General features: G+C 42.5%; 1 protein-coding gene across 1 annotated transcript in view; it reads right to left on the bottom strand.

Moving 5' to 3' along the window:
- The window catches only part of adarb2 (adenosine deaminase RNA specific B2 (inactive)), a 248,811-nt gene that overhangs the window by 53,916 nt on the left and 169,071 nt on the right, over window positions 1-25,824 (bottom strand). The gene's annotated exons all lie outside the window — the stretch shown is intronic.

Below are 25,824 nucleotides of genomic sequence, written 5' to 3'. Positions count from 1 at the left end.
ATTTTCAGATAGGTGAAGGAAGAAGAAAGATGAGAAAAGGGAATGAATGTGATGAGAGGACACAATAGAAAACCTCCACCAAACACTCGCTAAGATTTTCTGTCCTTATAGAAGAACTGATGGTTTAGACAACTGGCTAACTTGTGATGGAACCACGTTAAAACCCATTTCACTCTAAAATTATTGACTTCAAAATCAATAAAACAGTCAAATAAAATATGAGTCACTGGCATCATGAGCAGCTATATATTCTTTTCGTAAGTTTTTCCCTCAATAGGCTGACACTTCCAGTCCAACCTCAGCTTCCAGTTTCTCTGTGCTACTTATCAGGTCACAATATAAAATAAAATTAATAATTCCTCTTAATATCCTGGTCCTGCTGGATCTCTGTGCTGAATCTGAAACTGGGGATCATAACATATGATTGGAATTAAAGGAACTCGATGAAGCTAATAATATATCACGTTTACCTGATAGATTCAATTTGTTCATGTAAGGAGTCTTCCTCACACAGCATGGAATCATGGAGTTCCACAGGGTTCTGTACTCGGACCGATCAGATATATAGACGCCTGATAAAATCAGTTTGTTAGATTACAGGCAGCAGAGATGTAGCAGCGATGCAGTTGATACCCTATGTCACTGAAGTATGGAAATTTCTCCACTCTGAAGTGACCAAAGTAATTGATAAACATGCTCCTTTCAAAACAATTTGTGTTAAAGGAAAACATCTTCCATGTGTTAGTTCTGATTTAACTAACCATTAGAAACAAGAAGATTAAGCAACTAAATATAGGAGATCCAAAGTAACAGATGATTGGGACAGATACTGTCAGCTTAGAAATCACTCCAAAACAGAAACCAGGAATGCCAGGTCAAATTATTATTAGGAAGCCTTCACTCAAAATCATAATAACCCCAAATTATTTTGGAATGAATTGGATCAACTTCTTAATAGGTCCAGAACTGTGTCAGTGTTAATAATAATGCAATACCTGATCCTCACTTCATCTCAGAAGTCTTCAATCATCATTTTCCTCCATAGGTAGTGCACAACACTAACACTAACACATCTTTCACTGCCTCTCTAAACAAAGCCGTTCCTGAGACACCATTGTCCTTTTGAGAGACGTAGCAGAGATGCACAGAGACATAGCAAAGATGTAGAAGAGATGTAGCAGGGAGGACAATGCGGACCAAGCGACAACCTTCGCTGGTAAATTGTGAAGCTTATGCAGAAGTGCAAAAAATTCCAGTTCATCCCTGATCCGCTTGGGGCTGGCTTCAAAACAGAGTCAATTTCCATAGACCAACTTCACAGCAGAAAAAAACATGTTTAAAGCCTGGTACAAAAAAATTATTTTAGGATTAATAGGTCAAGTTTACCTTCATGACAACTGTGAGGGGGGTGATTTTTTTTCTCACTCATGCGTTAGGATGTTATTTAATCTTGTAATTCAGCATAATTAGGGGTGTGTACTTTTGATTGACAGGTATCCAATAGCCGCGGCAATAAGGGAGAGTGCAGCACAACAGCAGTTTTTAGCCGGCTAACAGCCGCCTACCTCTGTTAGCTGGTTAGCTACCTTTAGCTCCAGGTTAGCTCGATTAGCTCTTAACTACAGGCAGTTCGGAGTTTGAGGGGTGTCAATCATCCATCCCCACCTTCACAGTCTCCCTCTCAGCCTCTTTGCCCATTTTTGGATTTTCTGGAAATGATGACATGCATGACGCTGCCAAGATGGTGATGGTGGGAACCGCCTAATGAGCTTCAATTCAGCTTTTCAGAAACTAACTAACTAACTAAACTCTTTTATATACAGTTTATGTTGTGGACAGATTGTGCCTACAGCAGCTATGAGGACATCAACAGATGCTACGATGGCAGACACACAGAGTGAGAGAGGAGGAGAGATTAGGGGTGAGAAAGATGAAAATCATGAAGGACTAAGTGAACATACTGCACGTTATAGCCCTCATCTGAGCTGTGAAATACTCTCACAGCTAAACCTGTTGATTGTTCACAGCTTGTGGTGTGGTGGGTGGGTCCATGTGGATGATTGTTTAAGCACATATTGCTGCTTTGACACTAATGGCAGCCTGAAGGTTTTTATTGTTTTGGAGAAAAGAGGTGAGAAATCAGTGACTTCATCACAAAGGAGCGGAGTGACGATGAAGATGTAGAAATCTTTAACAAAGAAAAGACATTTGTTCTTTCTGAGGTCTTTTAGGTTTGAACTCTCCATCATTTTCCCAACAAGAGCAAGATGAACAGAAGATACAAAAGTTAGAAAATGAATGACACTGCTACTTGTTGGGTTTTATTTCCTAGTGGTGACTCAAGGTACTGCAACAACAGCAGCCGCAAGAAAAAAGAACTACAAATTTTACTTTCATTAAAAGTTTCATATCTATGAAACGTCCCTGCAATCATAATGGACTACGAACTGCATGATCCGGATCACCCAACCTCAACCTGATCCAACATCTTTAACACAACTTCCAGGATTCAGACCATGAGGACTGCAGCATTCAATAATGTAATCATTTTGTCTATTTTAAACAATAAAATAAAGACATAAATCATAATAACATGACAATAATTTTACCTTTTTTTATTAGAAAAATGCCAAAAACCACTAAATATAAATTTTTCTTTCTTCCTTCCCTTGTTCATATATAACAAGTAAGTATAAAAAAAAAGAAAAAAAAAAAAGACTGACACACTAATATAAAAATCTTAAAATTAATTTAAAAGATACCACAATGCAAGCGAAGGGCAACTAAATCAGGGTAAAATGTTTGATTATACTAGGGAACCCACTGAGCCCTGTACCTCTGTTTTAGGCCTCGCCTAGAAAGTTGCATCCCCATAATAAGATGAGTTTAGCTCTCCAATACTTCTATTAGAATACTTCTGGACTCTCAGTTAAGGGAGATGTGTTAAGTAATTATCAGTATTTCTGTTACTTGTGAGGAATTAATGAAGATGGCACACAGCACAAATGAAAAAAGTGTCTGGCTTGTATAAAACAACAAAAATTAAAACAACCATTTCAGGATGAATAGGAATATTAGGGCTGCATGATATCTGGAAAGCATGTGATAACAGTGTTGAAAGTTGCCATGATAATATGGTCTGCCATATATAAAATTTGATGCTGCATCTAATTGCATCTACGTGGAGTAGATAGCATCTGGAGCAGTTAGCATCTACATGGAGCTGTTAGCTTCAACATAGAGCAATTAGCATCTGAATAGATCTGTTAGCATCTACATACAACCATTAGCATCTACATGGAGCAGTTAGCATCTATATGGAGATGATAGCATCTACACTGAGCATCCAGGAAGAGTCCATGTGATCTGCAATGAATGTACACAGAGCATGAATGCAGAGCAGTGTTGGAACTGCATCACGCTACTTCCTTGGAAATGCCTTGGAAAGTTGACGTCAGTTTTCAGGGTCTGATTCATTTTCACACCTAAGTTTGTGATGATGGATTTTTAATACAAGGGCCAGAGAGAAGAGGTGGGTCCATTTGGGTCTAAGCAGCAGGACTTCAGTCACATGCCAAGAACATACTTTAAATCAATCATTTAAATTCACTGTGGCAACTTTGCGTATTTTCTGGTTGTTTGTTCTCATCCTCAAAAATGATGATGGAGAGTTTCAAAGACCACACCCGGTGTTCTGGTTTAGGGCCCATCTATGATATGTTTATGGTTTTCAGGATGAGGACAATTATACTGAAGATGGAGCTGACTGGCTATGAGGTCCAGAGGTTAAACAGGAAGTTTATTCTCATCCTTACATTAAAATGAAATAGAAATAAAAAATCTAGAATCTTCTCAGGAAGGAGCCAGAACTGGACTTTTCTGTTGTTATTAACTGTATTTCATGAGCTGTTGTGTTGCAGAATGTTCTGATTCTATGCAGCAGCCTTGTTTCTTGTACCTGAAAGTGACATCCAATTAATTTGAAGAGAATCCTGCTCGGCTTGGCAGCACCAAGCGTCACAGCGTGAACCCAGAGTCAAGTCCTCCATCCCTCCTAAAGGCTGTTTCATTGATGACATTACAGAGGGGAGGGAAGGTGGCAGCACAGAAAGGCCTGGAGATCAGAGGTGGAATAGATCCTGGCAAACAGCCCAGCTCTCCCTCTGTCCCTCCCTCCATCCTCCTCCTTTTCTCTGCCAGTTCTTATTTCCTCTCATTTTCTTCACATCTTCTCAAGTCTTTGTCTTTTTATTCCTTCTCACCTCTACTTTGGTCTTCCTGTTCTGGCTTTTGGTAGAGGGAAGTGATGCTCCAGGAACAAAAAGTCAGCTAGAATCATCTCTATCAGCTGATGGAAATCAGGCTGTGATCTACAGCTGTGTTTATATCAGTTAATATCTGTCTCTACCTTTTATCCACTCTGTCTCTCTCCTCAGTGGGGAGCAGTGTCGACCTAATGTGGCAGAAAAACCAGGTCAAGGATCTCCCTCCATCAGCGGGTCCTGTCACACGATGAGGGGAACACCGGCCGGCCTGCTTCCTCTTGGATGAGCTTCAAGGTTAGCGCCGCTCCGCTGCGGCTACGTCTGGGAATTTGGTTTTCAGATCCATTTCAGGGAAGTGAAACTGGTGTCAGTGTGTTACTCCCCCACCTCCAATTTACAGAACGCGTCCTTAGGGTGGAGAAAACAAGCAGGAGCAGTTATTCAGCAGCATCCAGAGAAGGCTGTCAAGTCACTGTGAAACACATCACTGACCTTCAAACCTCAGGAACTGCATGTGTCTCAGAGCTTAGAGAGGACATACAGATGGACGGAAACTAGAGACGGATTCCCACCAGCCGTTTAGATCCACGTGGACGGAAGTTTAAACTTTTAAACTTCATGAATTTTTTTTTTATGTCTTATTGTATTACAGTTATTCTTCTTTGTCTTGTTGATTTTTTTTAGTATGTTTCATTATTTGGCTTTCACATTAGCTGCTCCATCCATTCATCCATCTATCCGTCCATTCATCCATCCATATTGTTTATGTTTTCTCTGTTTATCTTCTTTAACAATATTTCATCATCTAAAGAAAATTGGGGGCTGGTTCTGGGTATTATTCTGGTTGGACACTTCAAGCTTCTGTCCCCTGCTGAGACTTTGCTGCTTCGCTCTCCCCTCTGCTTGCATTTTTCTGCCAATATTCTTATTTTTCTACTCCAGAAATTTAAGGGAACGGCTGCTGGTCACTCATTAATCACTGGGACTGTATTTTGTGGTAGATTTGGTTAGATGGTATTTTTTTTAAGACTCTTACAATCTAGTCAGTATCATGTTAGCAGTACATACAAATAGCAGAAGCCTTATCTACAATTACTTAGGATAAAGCTAACAAGCTGCAAGATGCCTCCCCTCTTTACAGATGACTATTACAAACTTCTACAGAAGATCAACATGCTGGAAACAAAGATTCAATGGCTTGAAGTGAATGTGGAAGTAAATGGATTGTGTGGAACAACACAACTTTACCATTAATAAAGAAACAGCGGACAAGGTCTTGCTGACACACAGCTAGTTAGCACAAACATGGCTGGAAAGAAAAAGGAGGATGGTGTACAAGGTAATAACTCTTGTCTGGATGGCCTGCTCTGCCATCCAGACCAAGCACCTCCTCAACTCCTCTCTCTAGCAAGACACAGACATGACCAGTTGTAAAAAGGAAAACTAACAAGTCTCCTCCTCAATTACCAGACATGCAACTACAGAACAGGTTTGCTCCACTGCTGCAGGAATCTGGATTTACATCTGATGGCCAAGATGACATCTCCCTACACACCAAGGTCAGACCAAAGAACAACTCAGAAAGTAAAAGCAAATGGATGGGCCTCCGACTCTGACTGTTGGTGACTTTAGTGGGAAAGACGGGAAAAATGTGGGTGGAAAGTGTACTAAAGTACTGTGCTTTTCCAAGGAAATGGTACCAGATGTGAGAGACTAAATTACGCAAATTGGGGCTGCGCACCCAACTGTGGAAAACCTCATCCTGCATGTGGGGTGGAACAATGCTGTGAAACAACAATCCGAGGAGCTGAAATGGGACTTTACTGAACTGCTGGATACGATCAGCTGTCTTGCTGTCCGGATACTCATCAGTGGCCTCTCTCAGCAGGCTGTTTAGTCTGAATACATGGCTGTCGGCAGCATGTACCACACATCCAGTTCATTTCATAGACAATTTCAACTTCTTCTGGGACAGCAGACACTTTTTTAAGACGGATGGATTCTGCCTGAACTGGTCAGGAGCGAAGCTGTTCACCTTCAACCTGTTTTGTTGTCTGAACAGACTCTGTTCCCTTGAACAAGGACAACAGACAAGAAAGACCAAAACAATGCGATGAGACAGAGCCTAGTAGAAACCTTGAAAAAAACCACCTCAGACCCCTCCTGAAGAAACCCCCAAAGCTTCCAGTGAGGACCCACCCCCTTCATCTCATCATACTCCCTCCAGGTCACCCTCCCTCTCCCCATCCTACCCACCCATTCTGGACTTCACCTCCCCGATGAAAGAGCTGGTCACTATGGTGACCAAACTGACTCCATGCCCCAGTCCCATCTTTTCACCCAGAAACATCCAACTTCATCCTGCTCCACAAATCCCACAGCAAGCTCTGACCCAGTCGTCCCAGCCCCAGCATCCACCTCCCCTCCCTCTATGATGGAAACAAAGTCCTCATCTGTCTCCACAGCCTGATCACAGCCCAGCATCTGATTGATATGTGCTGGGGTCCAGGCTGCAGCTATGAGGGTACTCATGGCTCTCTCCAGGATAAGTCAGGGCCCGAAATTCAAATATTTTCCTTTATCCCTATTTTAATAGGCAACAAAAAAGACTGATAAATGTTCAGAAAAGCAAGATTTACCCAATACATTCTATGAATTTATTACATCTTGTGTTCATTCCTCACCAGTCTCAACCTGCCCAGAACAAAACCTGGACAGGTCATGTTAGCATGCTGAAGCTAGCTAAGCTAGCTAAATGTCAGATCTTTGGCTGGAAAAAACAGTTTTAATCAATGATTGTATTACAAAGCACAAAGTTAATTTCTTGTTTTTAACAGAAAGCTGGTTAGACAGAGAAAAGCGACCCATCAGCTCTGTGAGTGAACCTAGATCACATCAGAAAGGTGGAGGAGTGGCTGTTTGGTTTAATGACTCCCTCCAATGCAGCAGATATCTTAGAAAAAACTTTGCCTCATTGGAATATGTGGCTCTCCAGAAGGCCTTTCTCCCTCTCATGTATTATTCCTTGACATATACTGACCACCTAAACACTGTGCAACACTTCTGATGACCTTGCTGAACTGCTGTCAGTAATCTGTGTTGACTCTGACTGTGTAGTTATTGTTGGTGATTCCAACATTCATGCTGATAACCTAGAGGGCAGAGGGACCAAAGAATTGTATTGTTCTTGATAACTTTGGTCTAACTCAGCATGTGGAACAGAAGACCCTGTCTAGATCTAGTCATCTCTAAAGGTCTGAAGATTTCCAAGGTTATGGTGATGGATGTGGCTCTGTCTGATCACTCCTGTGTTTTAATCCTAGTATAAACCAGCAGTTTTAAATCAGGATTAAAAAACTTTTCAATTGGCTGCCTTTTATGAGAACAACTGTTAATTTCCCACACTGGAACTTTATTTCTGGTTTTATATCTATTGTTTTGAGCTTTTTTCTTACTGGTTACATTTAATTTCTTTATTACTTTTAAAGTTTGTTTTTAATGCACATGTTTTATGTAAAGCACTCTGAATTGTCTTCTACATGAAAAGCACAGATGAACTTGTCTTGCCTTGGTTCTGGTTCTGGATAACATTCTCTGTATGTTCCAGCATGTTCTTCTGTTAATCTGCTGTAAACCTGAGGCAGCAGTGATGCGTGTGTATTTGAACATGTGTGTGTGTGTGTGTGAACATGCGTGTTTTTGGCCGCCTGACGACCCCCCCCACCCACCTTATCAGTCGCCTGCAGAGCATTCCAGGCTGCATAAAAACGAGGCCATGTCTTATATTTCTTTCTTGAGGAATTTAACAATTCATTCTCCCCAGTTTTAATAGTGTCTGCCCTCCACCTAGAACCCTCCCCCTTCACCCCCACCTCTACCTTTCTTCCTCCCGTCTCTCGCCTGCTGCCAAGCATGAGGCTTTTGAACATGGATATCTATTCATTTGGTGGAAACTCTGCCTGCAGGGGCTTTAAAGATTCAGAACCAGCCCGACTCATCACAGCGAGACAGATTTCTGTCTGGTTTGTTCTCCATATGACGCAAAGCATCACGCTAACGTCCTCCAGATCTGGAAGACAACGCAGACATATTGGATCTGAAGCTGCTGTGACGTGGAAGTGTCAGACACACCGGCTCATTGCCTCCAACCACATCCAATCTTTCTAGATGTTCTGCAGCCCACCAAGCTCCTAATCAGCCAGACCGAACCGAGAGGCCGACATCTTCAGAACACAAAGTTTCCTTCCTTTTAAAGGCTTCATGTCAGAGAGGAAGAACAAAGATGGATGAAGAGGACGGATCTGTCCATGGCTTCCTGTGAAGCTGTGAGATCCGAGACTGCACAGCAGGTTTCCAGCTGCACAGCAGAACTCCAGCAGAGATTCCTTATTAGGCTCCAAAAGGTGGAACAAGACTGGTGCACCAGAGAGGGATCAGAGTCCAGGATAAGAGCTTCATTCAAGAACTGAGGACAACACCTCCTGGTGCTGATGTTAAATGTAGCTTTTAATCCCAGTATAAACCAGTCTATAGAAGCTGAAGCTTTTAATCCCAATATAAACCAGTCTGTAGAAGCTTAAGCTTTAAATCCCAGTATAAACCAGTCTGTAGAAGCTGAAGCTTTAAATCCCAGTATAAACCAGTCTGTAGAAGCTAAAGCTTTTAATCCCAGAATAAACCAGTGTGTAGAAGCTGAAGCTTTAAATCCCAGTATAAACCAGTCTGTAGCATCTTTTAGTCCCAGTATAAACCAGTCTGTAGCAGCTTTTAATCCCAGAATAAACCAGTGTGTAGAAGCTGAAGCTTTAAATCCCAGTATAAACCAGTCTGTAGCATCTTTTAGTCCCAGTACAAAACAGTCTGTAGCAGCTTTTAATCCCAGTATAAACCAGTCTGTAGCATCTTTTAGTCCCAGTATAAACCAGTTTGTAGCATCTTTTAGTCCCAGTTTAAACCAGTCTGTGGCAGCTTTTAATCCCAGTATAAACCAGTCTGTAGCATCTTTTAGTCCCAGTATAAACCAGTCTGTAGCAGCTTTTAGTCCCAGTATAAACCAGTCTGTAGCAGCTTTTAATCCCAGTATAAACCAGTCTGTAGAAGCTGGAGCTTTTATTCCCAGTATACACTAGTCTGTAGCAGACATTGCAGGCTTTGGTGTGCAAAATAGTTGTCCTTCTGCTAATTAACCCTTAAAACTCCAAGTCATTTCTTTTACTAGTTTTTGGTCCTTCTGTTTGTTTTTTTATTTGAAACTACCAGTAGAAGCTGAAGCTTTTAATCCCAGTCAGCAGCAGACATGATGTTTCCAGCCTCAGCTTCAGATTATGAGGCTAAAATGTTGTGAAATGAATGTATGAATAGATATAGCAGCATAAAGGCCGACCAGAAGAAGAAAACAGAATTTATTACTAACAGAACTTTGTAGAAATAACACACAGATCAACAGTGACCAAGCCTTTTCTCATCTGCACATCATTCTCGCAACCAGAGACAAGGACCACAAATTAGCCAGAATTCCTACATGCATAACCCATAATAACTTGGTCCCTGTCAAATAAGGTTTAAATAAATAAATTAAAATTTATAAAATAAAATAAAACAAAAGATTTCATGTATAAGGTATAAACTGCTTTTATAATGAAATTTAATTGTAATTCTATAATATGGTTTTAGATTTTTCTGGCCAACGGAATAATACAGTTTTTTACTTATTTATTTATTCATTTTCTTTACAGTGTTCATGATCACGCTCTTCTGTCTTTCTGAAGTTGTCCATCCCACCCTTAGCTCCCACATCTTATTCCTGCTGTGGAGTTATAAACCCTCTCCTCTTCAGACCAACCCGTGTCACATGACTTCATCGCTGACATCTGGCCAAAACCTCTGATGCGCTAAAGCTGAAATCCAAACATTTGTTTGTGTATTCAGACCCAAACATTCAGGCTGAAGCTGCAGAATCCAAACAACTGACCTGGGATGTTCAGCGCCACTGACTCTAAACTCATTATCAATCTAAATTCTCCTCCTCTGGTCAAACAAAGCCAGTCAGGCAGTCAGGATGGACGGCAGAGATGCTATCAGGACCCAGCTCGTCTTCGGCGACCTTGAAACTCTGTTGAACGTTTTCCTGTTCGCTTATCTGAGTTCTGCCTCAAAGCCACTTCAGCAGTTAATTCCAGCGAGCTGTCAGGAGACGGTGGCAGGTTTAACCTGCCGGGAGATGGAGACAGGGGATGGAGGGATGGGGGACGAAGACAGTCGATGGGGGATGGAGGGACAGAGACGGGGAATGGGGATCGGGGATGGAGGGACAGAGACAGGGGATGGGGGATGGAGGGATGGGAGACAGCGATGGGGGATGGGGAAGGAGGATGGAGGGACAAAGACAGGGGATGGGGAATGGAGGGATGGGGATGGAGGGCCGGTGGGCGGGGATGGGGGATGGGGATGGGGATGGGGAATGGAGACGGGATGGAGATGGGATGGGGATGGAGGGATGGGGGATGTAGATGGGGGATGGGGATGGAGACGGGATGGAGATGGGATGGGGATGGAGGGACGGGGGACGAATACGGGGGATGGGGAGGGGGATGTAGGGACGGAGACGGGGGTGGAGATGGGGGTTGGGGATGGAGGGATGGAGACGGGGGATGGGGGACGTAGATGGGGATGGAGATGGAGGGACAGAGACGGGGGTGGAGATGGGGGATGGGGATGGAGGGATAAGGGATGGAGACAGGGAATGGGGATGGAGGGATGGGGGATGGGGATGGAGGGACAGGGGACGGAGACAGGGAATGGAGATGGAGGGATGGGGGATGGAGGGACAGGGGACGGAGACAGGGAATGGGGATGGAGGGATGGGGGATGGGGATGGAGGGACAGGGGACGGAGACAGGGAATGGAGATGGAGGGATGGGGGATGGAGGGACAGGGGACGGAGACAGGGAATGGGGATGGAGGGATGGGGGATGTGTCAAACAGAAAACATGCTGACAGGTGTGACCATCAAATGAAATTCTGGTTTTAGTTCAGATGTCTCCAGAACATCAGCTGGGACTCAAGTTTTTCCCAAAAAATGTGAATGTGAATCATGTTTTTCCAATTCAGTTTTATTTATACAATTTTACAGACTCAATCCAAGTCAGTCCAGTTCATCATAGTCCAGGTAAACAAGTACATCATGTGATCCACATTAGTCCAGTTTATAATAACTGTGTTCATACAAATAATCACCTAGCTAAAGCGTGGTACATACATAACAGTTTTTGGGCTGTTTTTGTCCCAATTTAGCCTCTTCCTGACCTCGGACAGCAAACGCCTGATCATCGAGAGATATTTGTCCCAATAATCCGCTCCGAAATGGGTCATAGTCGAACATGTTCAACATTTCAGAGCTGATTTCTGAGGAATGCCGATAACTTGTGCATTCTGACTGTGTGGATGGTGACGTGCCACGAAATGTAGCCAATCAGAGAGTAAGCTGGCTGGGGAACAAGGAAGTAAAGTCCGTGTTCATGCCGTCTCCAGTCTGTTATTTTTTCAGTTCTGGCTTTTTCTGTTAACAATAGTCCCAAGACTCATCCTATATATCCCCTTCCATGCTGTGTGTTGTGTTTTCCGATTGTTACTATGTTTCTTCTTCTGCGTTTTTTACCGGTTGTTGCTATAGTTCTTCTTCTACGTTTCAACGTTTGTCCGGCTTGGAGGACTAGATTGTAGATCAGTTGAGGAACAGCATCGTTATGTGTGTTTTGTTCTGTGATTACATTTTCGGTGCACACCACACACATTATGATCAAAACTGTTTAATGCCTGATTTTTTATCTTCATGTGTGAGGTCTCGAACCGATGAAAAATCTCATAAGACTAAAAAAATAGTTATGTGTGTACCAAGCTTAAGGAGACCACAACCAAAACCAGGAAGAATAACCATCTGCCAGGTCCCAGTTCGCTTTATCAAATCTTTTTCTTAATCTAAATTTAAGAGGTTTGTTGCAGTATTAATGAAAATTGTTCTCACGAGTGAATCTTAACTGTCATGATCTGAGTTGGAAAGAAAAGTAGAAATGCAGGACCAGAAGGCAGCTGGATGAAAAACTAAGTTTTATCAGAACCAATAAGACACACGCGTTCACTTGGCTGCTTTTAGTTTAGATTTATTCTAGTTATTTAAGGTTAAGAGGAACCAATATCTTTATATATATATATATATATATATGTATATATATATATATATATATATATATATATATATATATATATATATATATATATATATATATATATATATATATATATATATATATGTATATATATATATATATATATATATATATATATGTATATATATATATATATAATCATCTTCCTGAATCTGTACCTGACTTTAAAAATATTCACAGGTCAGTAGAGACAAGACAGAGAGGGAGAAGAAAAAAGGATGGAGCGATTTCAGCATAAATCCCCTCTGATTAACCTCCAGCATGGAGATAAAAGCAGCGATACGGCTTCGTAATGTCAGGAAGAGTGTAAAACACACACCGCAGGCTTCTACATTATGCTGCAAAGGCCAGCAGAGGGACTCCCGCCAAAAGATAACATGCCCTACCCCTGAGAGAGGAACGAGAGGGTCAGCCGGGAGGATTTAACTGCAGTCTATCATCTACTGAGGGAGGAGGAGGAAGACACTCCACAGACCCCTGAGGGCTGTTCACACTCCCATTAATTTCCAGATGATTTAACAGAGACAGACTGAGAGGAATCAGCCTCGTTGCTGGATCATTTTCAGACGGTTGGAGGAAGAAATCAGGATGTTTAACTCATAGTTCACAGATCTGCTGGATATTAAAATAAATGAAAAATAACAGTTCAATAACCTAGAAATAACACTACTGCTATTACATTATTATTACTACTACTACTATTACTAATATTAGTTACCTGTAAAAACCTGGTTACCTGTTATATACTAAACCTTGTAACTATAAACAAATGCAAGAAGAGCGAAAAGCCAATTGGTGCCATGACTCCCAACAGGAGGGGGGGATGTGGGAATTGGATGAGTCAAGCTTGCTATGTACAGTTGTGCTTTCGCATGTTCTAAGACAATTATTGATTTTCTGGAGTGTTTCACATGTTTACATTCAATATTATTCTGTGTACGGTTTTCATTGTGGGCTGAGCATTTACTATGTAACGTAGCCCATACCGCCTTGTTTAGAGACTGTTAGTGAAGCTAACCTAGCTTTAATGGTACTTTCATCTTCCGTGTCTGGATTCATTTTCTCCGAAACTGATACTAACCCATGCCGTTGTTTTGTCACCTGTTATGTTGCCTTTAATGTATTGTATAGTTTTATATTTTTTCATGACATTTTTATTAAATATTTGGCCTATGTGAACAGACTTTCTTTACATGTTTAGTTAAGTGTCTGATCCTTATATTAGCGCTGAATTTACTGTGTATGTCACATGAATTATTTTTGTATTCACTTCATGGTGAATGTGTTTTTCAGTTTAATGCAATATAATAGATTACTTGGGGTTTTAATGCATGTTTTATAGAACAATATACACTATACAATCACTATAATATTTTTTTGTTTGCTAAGTTTAGGACAGAGGAGAGATGATCTTACTATGATTCATATTGTCCCCAGACTGACACTGTAGCAGGATTTATATTCACGAGGCGTCTGCGGACGGTAGGGTCGGCGCAGCTGAAATGTGCTCTCGCACTCAAGCATATGGTTATGGCGTCCTCCTCACATCTGGCTCTGGTAACCGGGCCGGCGTCCTCCTCACGTCTGGTTCTGGTAACCGGGCTGGTGTCCTCCTCACGTCTGGTTCTGGTAACCGGGCCGGCGTCCTCCTCATGTCTGGTTCGGATAATCGAGCCTGTGTCCTCCTCACGTCTGGCTCTGGTAACCGGGCCGGCGTCCTCCTCACGTCTGACTCTGGTAACCGGGCTGGTGTCCTCCTCACGTCTGGTTCTGGTAACCGGGCCACTGCCTCCTCACGTCTGGTTCTGGTAACCGGTCTGCTACCTCCTCACGTCTGGTTCTGGTAACCGGGCCACTTCCTCCTCACATCTGGTTCTGGTAACCGGTCTGCTACCTCCTCACATCTGGTTCTGGTAACCGGGCCGGCATCCTCCTCATGTCTGGTTCTGGTAACCGGGCCGCTGCCTTCTCACATCTGGCTCTGGTAACCGGGCTGGTGTCCTCCTCACGTCTGGTTCTGGTAACCGGGCCGGCGTCCTCCTCACGTCTGGTTCTGGTCACCGGGCTGGTGTCCTCCTCACATCTGGCTCCAGGCCGGCATCCTCCTGACATCTGGCTCAGGGAACCAGACCGGTGTCCTTCATCCTCCTCATGCCTGGCTCTGGTAACTGGGCCGTGGCCAGAAGGCCTGCAGCGGCGCATACATCACCAGATATTGACACGCCTCCACCGCGGCGCCACGGCTGACCTTTGATTCATAGCTCCGGGAGCTCTGTTTGAATTCCTAACAGTCAACAAGGGATCATGGGTAAATGTCAAGGCTGTGTTGGTTTGGGGCACTTTGCTGACATGATGGAAAAATACTAGAAGCAAACAGGACAGGTAGTTCACTGATGCAGGACTGGACCTAATGAATCAGTCTGATTGGAATCAGGAGCCTTTTCCATAAATGCTGCTTCCAGGGAAGTGGTCCATATTTACAAAACTCCTTTTCATCTGGTCTGGGTAAAACCAGTCCCGTTTCATCCAAGACTCTCAAAGGCTGCTTAATACCATTTCTGGGTCATGTGGGGCTCAGACTCTGGTCTAAGTTCATCATGCTGGGATCAGTTAACAGCTGACGGAGCTTCTGGTGGAAATATGACCAACCTTTGGTAAAAACGACTGTTAATCAAGGTTTGAAGTTGGGGAAGGGTCATGTTATTTACACTCTCAGACTGGAGGTCCACTTTCTGGTTCTGAGAGGCTCTAAAAGTAGAATGGGAGACAAACTTTTCAAGGACGTGTGGGTAAATATTGTCTCAACAGATTTCCACTCATCTGGATTCATCCAGCTGGAGGAAAAATGGGTCTGCAAGTTTTGCCACACCCAGATAGCAAAAATGTTTGGCCCAGCAATTTAGTTTGGCCCAGATTCAGTCTTGACTTGTGATGTGTAGCTGCTAAAAACTCAGTCAGATGACCACCAAGTGGCCCACAAGGAAATTACCATAAGTAATACTTCCAGTTTTAGGACCACTTCTGGACCACAGAGGCCAACAACTGGCATTGGCACCACATGTGGCCCACAGGAGGCTGGCCAGTGCTGTAACTGAACCATAAGTGCTGAAAGTATCCCGGATTCAGCCCAAACGTGTGCTGTCTGGGCATGGCCTGCTCTCATTTTATCTGTCCTGCAGCAAACTGTGTCCTCAGACCTGGATTTTAGTTTTTCTCCATCATCGTTTCTGCCAGGACATTAGCAGCAGGAGGAGGTCTTCCCACATCATCAAGGTCTTTCTGGCCTCCAGGGCTTCTTTTCACGGGTCTCCCCAACATGCCAGGTAATGTTTCTGGCTTCAAGATGTTAAAGATGCTGGACCAGATGTGGTCCAGATGTCAGTTTTTAGTTTGGATGTGGATTATGGCAAAGGTTCTGTGGGCCAGATGTGGGCCAAACATTTTTTGCTATCTAGGAAGTGTTTAGGTACATGTACCTCCGTTTGAGAACTAGTGGTCTGGACAGCTGGAAGCTTCCTATCAGTCCAATGTCTCTTTTCTGCTCTGATGAAGAGGCTGAAGGTGAACATGGTCCTTCTGTTCATACACAGCAACACATTATAATGTTCACCTCCGAGCCCACAGATGAAATAATCCACAGAGAAACGTTCAGAGTGAAATCAGTCTGTAGCCTGTGCTCTTTAACATTTACTAAAAATCCATCAGGAGGAGTTTGCAGAGTAAGCAGAAAGCTGAACAGATGGGAATAAATGCTCACGCTCTCTGCTGTCACCTTCTTTCCTTCCAACTTTTGAAGTGGTGCACACATTTCAGCGTCTCCTGCAGCGACAGCAGCCGAGCCGTGACAATGCAGTGAAAGGAGAGTCAATATCAGACTGAGGAGAAAGAGGACTGATCTGTTCCCATTGTGCATGCTTTACATTTCAGTCTGCGCTTCTTTCTGAAAATGTAAAATGACACTGCCGCTCTGCATGCCCCAATGCATCGCACTCAATAATAAATGTGTGTCAGGCTCCGAAACTCTGAACAGGTAGTTTCCTTTATTCCTCCTGTTGGAGGTGTCAGGTCGTCCCTGCAGCTCAGCTGATGCTGCATTAGAGAGGGAGGAGAAGAAGAAACCAACAAGTCGTCCACCTCAAGGTGAATCTAGGAACGCGTAAAGTAGTCCAAGACATTTCTATTAATTTATTTATTCATTTACCTTTGGCAGATTTTGTTCCAAGAACAAACAGAAAACGATGCAGAACATGAGCTTAAATCAGGCTGTAAAAAAATAAGAATTATACATTAAAGTAGTCCTAGGCATTAGTGAATTACTGCTATGAATGCATAATGGAATGGATTTATGATGAATTTTCATTATTCTATTGTTGACTTCTTTTAAGAATTTGCATGCTTTTTATAATAAAGTCAGCTTGTAATTTTTACAGTGTGCTGTAGTTTCCTGGTGAACTAACTGTGAATATTGCATCACACGCTACAGGTGAGCTCTCAGTCACCTTCTTTCTCTTCATAAACTCTCGGTCATACTGTGTTCCTCAGCTTGCGACTGTGGTTTCCTCCACCAGCAGGAGCACAGATACTTCATCGTTTTTCACGGGGTAAGGCAGCACGTCCACGATGCTCAGCCGGGAAGCAGAAACAGGAAACATGGAGGAGGGAATGGATTTGTCATGTACCTGCTGACGTACGACCAGGTGCTAACGCAATGATAGAATGAATTAAAAGTCAAGCTGGATTCGGTGCTGCAGGTCAGAGTAAACGCAGCAGGAGGACGACTTTAAGGCAGTTATTGTCTTTTTTTAGCCAAGCTGGGTCAAACTTTTCTGAGGGTTAGAGGCCTGAAAGTGAGACGGAGTACAAACTTTAGTGACTGGTAGATTTCCTGCTGTGTTTGCTGTTCATTCCATCCATCCAGATGACCTTGTTCCACGTCCACCTTGCACATCTGAGCATCCTCTGCTGTACCTGAATGACTGGAACTATTGTAAAAGGCCATGATTGGTCCAGCCTCCAGGTTGGATCTCATGGAAACCCAGACCATCATCTGTATGCAGAGTTCAGCACTTCCTGTAACGGAGGGGAAGAAGTGCCATGAAAGGTCGCCTCGGAAACATCCGTCTGTGACAGTGATGGTTAAACATGTTATTAACGGGCTGCCTCAGGTCCGCCTCTCAGATTTGAAAGGTGACCGGAACGTTGCAGAGAGGAAAATCAGCTGATAATGGCAGAGAAAGACGTTCAACCTTATTTTTCCGTTCGTCTGAGCTGGGACTGCCTCGGATAATATTTCACTTCTCTGACGCAGGCGGTGGAAATCATCATGTAAACATTATGCATTACATACGTGACCTCTGTGTTTCCTCTTATTGCCCACTGGGATAACATGAAAATACATGAAGATGGAGCGGGGGCTCCATCCATAACCCTGTGGACAGTGGTTCCAGGCACTGCCAGGCCTAACTAGCAGGCTGCTGAAATATGAGTCCTGGGCCCCCCCCTCGCCGTGCCCTGCAACCAATCTGACGCCTAATTAATCCTGAAGGTCTTTTGTTCCGCTGAGGTTTTTCTCTCTTTCCCCCCACTGCACTCCATCCATCCTCAGCTCCAGCCTCCCATCCTCCCCCTGCCAGCCAGGCTTTTACTTCTTTTCCCATCACAGATCCATCAACCTTTTTCCAGCCTGGTTCCCCCCTGAGAGGTACACCACAGTCCCAGAGATCCACACATTAACAGATGCTTCACATTTAACACAGTTAATAATAACAAAACCACAACAAATGGAAATGTGATGCTGAATCCCATGTTGTCCCATTACTCATATTTTCACCTGGATACTTATTTGGGAATTGTATATATATATATATATTCCTGGTATTTTTAGTGTCATCATGGTATGGAAATTCAATGCAATTATTTCATGAAAAAACTGAAAAATTGCTAAAAACCTGCATTTGTTATTATATCTATATTTAAAAACATTAGTTCATTAGCATTTTTAGCCATGTTTTAAAGTGTAACTACACCCCCTACTATTTGTGTAACTCTACCCACTGCTGAATTTAAAAAACAAAATGAATGAAAAAACATATGCTTTGTTTGCATGTGTGTGAGATTGTGTGTTATATACTCTGACGTAGAAGGTGTTAAATTGTATTTTTAATATACATGATTTGTTTTTATTATGAAAAGAACTTTGTGTTGCTTTGTACATGAAGTGCTCTATGAATAAAATTTGATTTGATTTGCACACCACCATGCACCACACTCCCATAATTCATTTCAGCTTTGTTTATACAACCATCAATGTCATCTACCTCAAGTCTCCCATCTGTCAGCCCTCAGCACACTGGTTCCCAGTCCACCAATCCTCTGCTTAAAGATCCAACCTTGGTCTGCTGAATCAAACCCGAGCCCGGGTCTGAGCTCCAGCCTCCTGCATCCCAGTCCTGGTCTACACCGGCACACCTGACAGCGACAGGGAACCAGCTGTGGATCTGTCTTAGGACTTAGTTAGCAGTGGCGGTACCAGCGAGGTGGACCTGTGAATGCAGGAAGTTCTCCTCTTCATGGTCTGGTTCTGACCTGGTTTAACTCATACTGACCAGTCAGTATGAGTTGAAAAATAATTTGGCCTCATCTGTTGGTTGGACTGAATGCGACCCAGATGTGAGGTGAGACGTCCTGCTGATGTGTACGTCAGCGTGCATGTCTGGGCTCGTATGACAGAATGGCCCAACTGCTCTGGGCTGCAAGGTCATTTAAAGGCCAGACATGCGGATTCTCCTCTCCTCCCTCCTCTTCCTCACCTCCTGCCTGAGAAGCAGAGATAAACCTGCACATGGCAGCCACACAGGACCAATACTCATGATTTATCTGAAGCCATTTGCTACCTGAATGCCTGTGAAATTGTAATGAACTTGATTATGCTTTTAATGAAGTGTGAGAGGTTCTTCAGAAATGATTATAGCCATGCCTGACTCGTAGCGAGGAGGAGGAGGAAGGAGGACTGTCATGAAGAATGAAGACTCCGGATCCTGGAGGGCGAGCTGGGCTGCAAAGCTGCACCAGGCTTCTCCAGGATAGATTACAGGGGCGTTTTAGAGCATGTGCAAGGTGACTTGACCCGGCTAACCCCATTTCAGTTCCTCCCAGCTCAGGGATTTTCCTACAAAGCTGCATGCTGACGTGGTACATTAGACCCAACAGCCTGCAGCCTCATAGGTCATATTTTGCATACATATTAGACAGATGAGGATGATTCTAACCTTTCCGTGTTCAGGCTGCTCCCATTCAGACGAGGAAACATTATTGTTTGGTAATTTCACAGAGAAATCTCCCCGTCCCTCGCTGCTTTTTTCTTAAATACCAAGTGACGCTAAGTGGCTGTAAAAGGGCAGAACCACCATCCAGAAGCAAACAGCTGCTTTCTGTAATGAGATACTCTATGAATGTGCACGAGGGATTCCCATTGTCCCGTCACTTACAGAGGTCAGAGGTCAAGATGAGTCTGAAAACACAACAAGATCCTCTGGTGCTCCCTGGAACATAAATCATGGTTCATACATCTGGGTCTGAACTAATTCATGACCTGTTACTACAAATGATCTAAATACAGCTCCAACTCCGTGTAAAATATAAATAAAAGCAGAATCTCATCAGCCATCATCTCAGAGGATGAAACTGAGACATTTTACCATGTAATGGAAAACATGAGCTGATAGTGAATCTGATGGCAGCAACATGTCTGTAAAAAGTTGGAACAGGAGCAACAAAAGGCTGGAAAAGTAACTGGTACAAATCAGAAACACCTGGAGGAGCATCTGACAACTAATCAGGTTAATTGGCAGCAGGTCAGTAACATGACTGGGTATAAAAGGAGCATTTCAGAGAGGCAGAGTCTCTCAGATGAAAGATGGACAGAGGTTCACCAATATGAGACAACCTGGCTCTAAAACTGTGGAACAATTTCAAAATGTTCCTCAGACTTTGAAGATCCATCATCTACAATGTAGAATATCATCAGAAGATTCAGGGAATCAGGAGGAATCTCTGTATGCATGGGACAAGGCTGGATGCTGGTGATCTTCTGCATTAAAAGCAGACATGATTCTCTACTGGAAACCACTGCATGGACTCAGGAGGACTTCCAGAAACCACTGTCTGTGAACACAGTTCACCCTGAAATCCACAAATACAGGTTAAAGCTCCATCATGCAGAGAAGAAGCCAAATGTGAACAGGATCCAGAAACAGCACCATCTTCTCTGGACCAAAGATCATTTAAAATGGTCTGAGGCAAAGTGGAAACCTGGATGAAAATGTGAACTAGTTTCTGGAAAGCATGGATGGCGTGTCCTGCAGACTAAAGAGGAGAGGGAGCATCCAGCTTGTTATCAGTGGACAGGTGAAAAGCTGCATCTCTGATAGGATGGGGCTGCATTAGTGTCTATGACGTGGGCAGCTTCCACATCTGTGAAGCTCCATCAATGCTGAAAAGTACATGGAGGTTTTAGAGCAACATCTGCTCCCATCCAGACAACGTCTCTTTCAGGGAAGGCCTTGCAGATTTCAGCAAGACAATGCTGAACCACATCCTGCATCCATCACAGCAGCATGACTTCACAGGAGAAGAGTCCGGCTGCTGAACTGGCCTGCCTGCAGTCCAGACCTTTCACCAATACTAAACATCTGGAGCATCATGGAAGCAGAAATCCAGCAACCAAGGTCCAGGACTGTAGTGCAGCTAGAATCCTGCATCAGACCAGAATGGAACAAAATTCCTCTCCTAAAACTCCAGCAACTGGTCTCCTCACTTCCCAGATGTTTCCAGACAGTTGTTAGAAGAAGAGGGGATGCTTCACCATGCTGAACATCACCCTGGAACTACTTTTTACCGACGTGTTGCTGCCATCAGATTCACTATCAGCTCATATCACAGCTCATATCACATGGTAAAATGTCTCACTTTCATCATCTGATGTGTTGTTGATCTTCTGCTGGGAATAAAATATGACCTGATGAGGTTCTGATTTATTTACGTGTTACACAGACCTGCTGGTGTTTTATTTAAAGTGTTTTTACTGGATTTATTTTCATGTAACAGACTGAATAAACTGAATGAACCTGTGTTGATAATGGTTAGATCTTTCTGCATTTGAAGCTTTCTGACTGAACGGCTCGCAGGATGTTTGATCTGTCGGCTGTGATGGATGCAGATGTTTTCTCAGTCTGAGATAATCCCAGGCGACGCTGTTGTCGCCGTGTTGCCTTCACTGTCCACATGCTGAGGCTGTAACACTATCTGCAGGTCTCCAAAGCTGTTAATCAACTCCTCTCTAATGTGTTGTTGACACCTCCTCTCAGCCTCTCCCTGAGCTGCCGGCTTTCCTTCTCCAACAGGGTGCTTGGCCCGCTGATCGCGGTCTCTAATTTGTTGTGGCAATATTAATTAATGATCATCCTGTCACAGCTGTTTATATTGAGACAGATTAGAAGAGGGAGAGATTAGACAAAGAAAACAATCTGTGAGGGGTTCAGCCGCTGACGGAGGTCACCTTCACGTGTCTCAAATCATATTTTCTGTGGCGGAGGCAGGAAAATGATGAGCAGTCTGTTTCTGTCTCTATCTGCTTCATATTTACAGAGAACTAAGTCAGATAATTTTTTAAACTGTGAGAAACCAGAAGATGCTACGCTGTGCAGCTGCATTACACCTGGACTAATATGATTAGATTGAAATATTACCTTCCTTTTCCTGAAAATGATCAACATATATGTTTAATCTGCAGCCTGTCTCCCCTTCTACTGTCCATTAACCCCGATATTTATTCAGCTCCGACACATTGGTTAAATGAACCATCGATACGCCATTGACCTGCCAATGCGGTGGCAGCGAGGGGAGATGAAGTGGCCAATCAGAGCCTGAACACTGGGCTTATCGGTACAGCTGGTAAGATGGGTGTCAGGATTATTCTGGCATGTTTTCAGGTTTCAGGTTAGAGGCCAGTTCAGAATAAAAATTTAAATTGGTGAGATTAGAACTAGGAAGGCAACATAAAACACGGTTATGAATTAAAAAGAAGAACTTAAGCCAACTACAACACTGTCTATGGATGGATGGATGATTTGACGGATGGATGGATGGATGAATGGATAGATGGATAGATGATACGACGGATGGATAGATGGATGAATAGATGTATGGATGGATGATATGATGGATGGATGGATCCATCATACTCTGAAATCTTTATATATATATATATATATATATATATATATATATATATATTAGTGCTGGGCAACGATTAAAATTTTTAATTGCGATTAATCGCATCTTTTCGTGCAAAATGTCTCTTTCCTATAAAAAAAAGGCCTACAGCTATAAAAAGAAAATACAGTAAGTTTTGGTTTACAAACACTACATCAGGGTCTCCAACCTGCGACTCTGGAGCTGCAAGTGTCTCTCTGGACCTTCCACAATGCCTCTAAATACGTGGCTAAAATATTTTTTTTTAATCTATCTTTCTTGTCATTACGTTGGAAACCAGGGACTTTTTTTTTTCCTTACATAATTTTCCACAAATATCTACATTCCTTAAAAGAAAGTCTGTTTATCCTCTTTTTATAAAAGTCACATAAAAATGTTTTTCTTTATTTTAAAACCTTAAAAATGGAAATAAAAATGTGGTTCTTCAAAAATAAATATCCTATGGTGGCTCTTCATTAAAAATATATATTAAGTTACCTTTTTGAAAAGTCTTGTAACATTTGCGTCTCTAAAGGAGTTTTATTTAGCTGGCTGAGGGAAAAATGGCTCTTTGGATTGGAAAGGTTGCAGACCCCTGCACTAAACACAAACAGGTTTAGCAGCAGTTTTCTCTTTAAACAGCAACAGTTAAAATATTTCTTCATATATATTTATAAAATCAAATATTTATGAGAAAGAAGGATGAAATGTTCAGGATTTACTAACTAAAAGGTAAAAAGTCAGCAGGATAAATTTAAAGCTGTGAAGCTGCTTCCTTCTAAACACAGAAGGAACAATATGTGATGAATATCAGCATCAGGTGAACAGACAGAAAGCAGGATGAGAATCTCACAGCTTCTAGATGGTGAGGAGAGAGAAATATTCACAATATGCACAATAACTTCCATCCATGCACCTTCAGTGTTTCATTATCCAGATTTTTGACCTATAAATTCTCTAAACTTTCATTTTTAGCCTGATGGTTTAGCTTAAAGTCAGGTCTGTAGATGCAACTATAAACATGTGTGGTATCCACAGAAAGTCCAGAGTCTCAGCTACCAGCTCAGTAAAACCATTTCTATCACCCACAAACACAGTTAAGACAATAATTAAAATATGTAAACACAGATGATGTCTCCCCATGAACACAAACGACTCCTCTACTGAAAGCTCACATCTCACAGATTCCACAGCTGGAAGTTTCATCTCGCTACAACCAAGATTCACCGAACCAGAGGCAGAAGAAGACCCGATTTATGCTTTACGTTTACGTTCTTTTTCCTCTTTCTTAAATTCCAGCCAGTAAACGTCTCTCATGTTAATAAACCTGCTCTCTCCTGATTTTTATATATATATATATATATATATATATATATATATATATATATATATATATATATATATATAATGTTACTATGATGTGTCTTTTCAGCTTTTCACGTCACAGTAACATCATGTGACTCTTCTGAGGAAGACTACAGATGTAGTTGAAACATGTCAAGGTGAAAAAAAAGCCAACCTTTTTTTTCTCATCTGTCAGACAAAAACAAAGAAACTTAACTTAATTAGACCCAACAGTCTAATTTAATTTAACCTTTAATTTCAAAGTAGTTGCTCGTACCCACCAGCACCCAGTTGTCCATGTTCATCTGCACATGCTTCAACATCACATGCATCATACTCATGCTTTACCAATAAAAATCCAATATTTCTCAAGCAGACAGCACAGCTGACTTTCAAGAAATTCCACAAGCGAGTTCTTTCTGGAACTAAACGGGTGCAGCAAATCCTCTTAAAATCCTTTTAGACACCGTGGCAGTCGGGGAAAAAGAGAAAGTTTCTCTCCGACAAGCGTGCAGGTTTGCTGGGTTGATGTTGCGCTCTGGGGAAGGACGCTCCTGCCAGTTATTTCTTCAAGGCTCAAAAACAACGTTAATACAACACACACCCTGCAGGGCTCACACTGAGCACGAGGCTTCAAGGAAACACATGAGGGAGAGGATGGATGGAAACAACTTCGTTTTCAGTTCAAGACCTCAAGAGGGGGTGTTTGACTCGTCCTTTGTGTTCAGATGAGACGGTGGAGGGACAGCGAGGATGGAAAGTTCCTCTATGCAATCGAAGGTAAACAAATGAAATCAGTGTGACTATCTACGGAGGGCAGATGAAACTCTACAGCTGTGATGAAGCTGCATGTCAACCAGTGCCAGCACACCCAGCCGCTGTTTGCTGGCTCTCCAATTTCCCTAAGTTTCACAAAAAGCTGTTTCCTCGCTCTGATTGCTATTTAAATATTTGGCTAAATGAGCATGGGATTGGTCTCAGCGGTTTGTTTGTCAATTTGCTCTTTGCTTTTCCATTTCCTTTGGGCCACAGACTGAATTAATGTTTATAGACACTGTGATGCCACACATGAGGAAACAGGAGATTCTGCAAAATTACAAAACCTTCCCAATTACAGCTCTGCAAAAATATACGAGTGAAAAATCCCAGTTTAGGTTGAAATGCAGATTCCTCATGTCGGCGGCATCGGGACAATTATTAACTGAATTTACATTTTTCTGTTAACCCTTCAAACTCCACCATCTCTTCTATCATCAATAATCTCTCAGGAGCTGTAGTGTGTAGCTCTGTGTGGTAAACTGTGATGGATATTTTACCCTTTAGATGATCTGCAGAGGTTTTCCAGGCATTTCTATTCCATCCAGGAGGTTTACAATCCAGCCACTAAATGTAGTTTTATTCAGAGACTCTATCTGGTAAATCCATAATGATCCATGACAACAGCATTATTTATCACATTTAATCATAAAAAGATCACTATCACTACTATGTTGCTAAGAGACCTCTATTTAGACCTGAAAATGATGATGAAGCCACTTCCTGTCAAACTTTCCACCAATCAGAGAGCTTAGATTGACGGTAATGTCCAATCAGGAGCAGCCAAAGATCAACCAGTGAGCAGAAAATTCTGTGTGTGTCTGAAAAGAAGAAAAATAATGCTCCTCTATGGCTGGAATGAAGCCAAGAAGACGTTTCTGATGCACGGTGGTGCCAAAAAGCAGCTGAACTGGAGTTGGTTT

This window comes from Melanotaenia boesemani, chromosome 18, assembly GCF_017639745.1.
Source record: "Melanotaenia boesemani isolate fMelBoe1 chromosome 18, fMelBoe1.pri, whole genome shotgun sequence".
In the NCBI taxonomy this organism is placed as follows: Eukaryota; Metazoa; Chordata; class Actinopteri; order Atheriniformes; family Melanotaeniidae; genus Melanotaenia; species Melanotaenia boesemani.
This window is presented reverse-complemented; position numbering and strand designations above follow the sequence as displayed.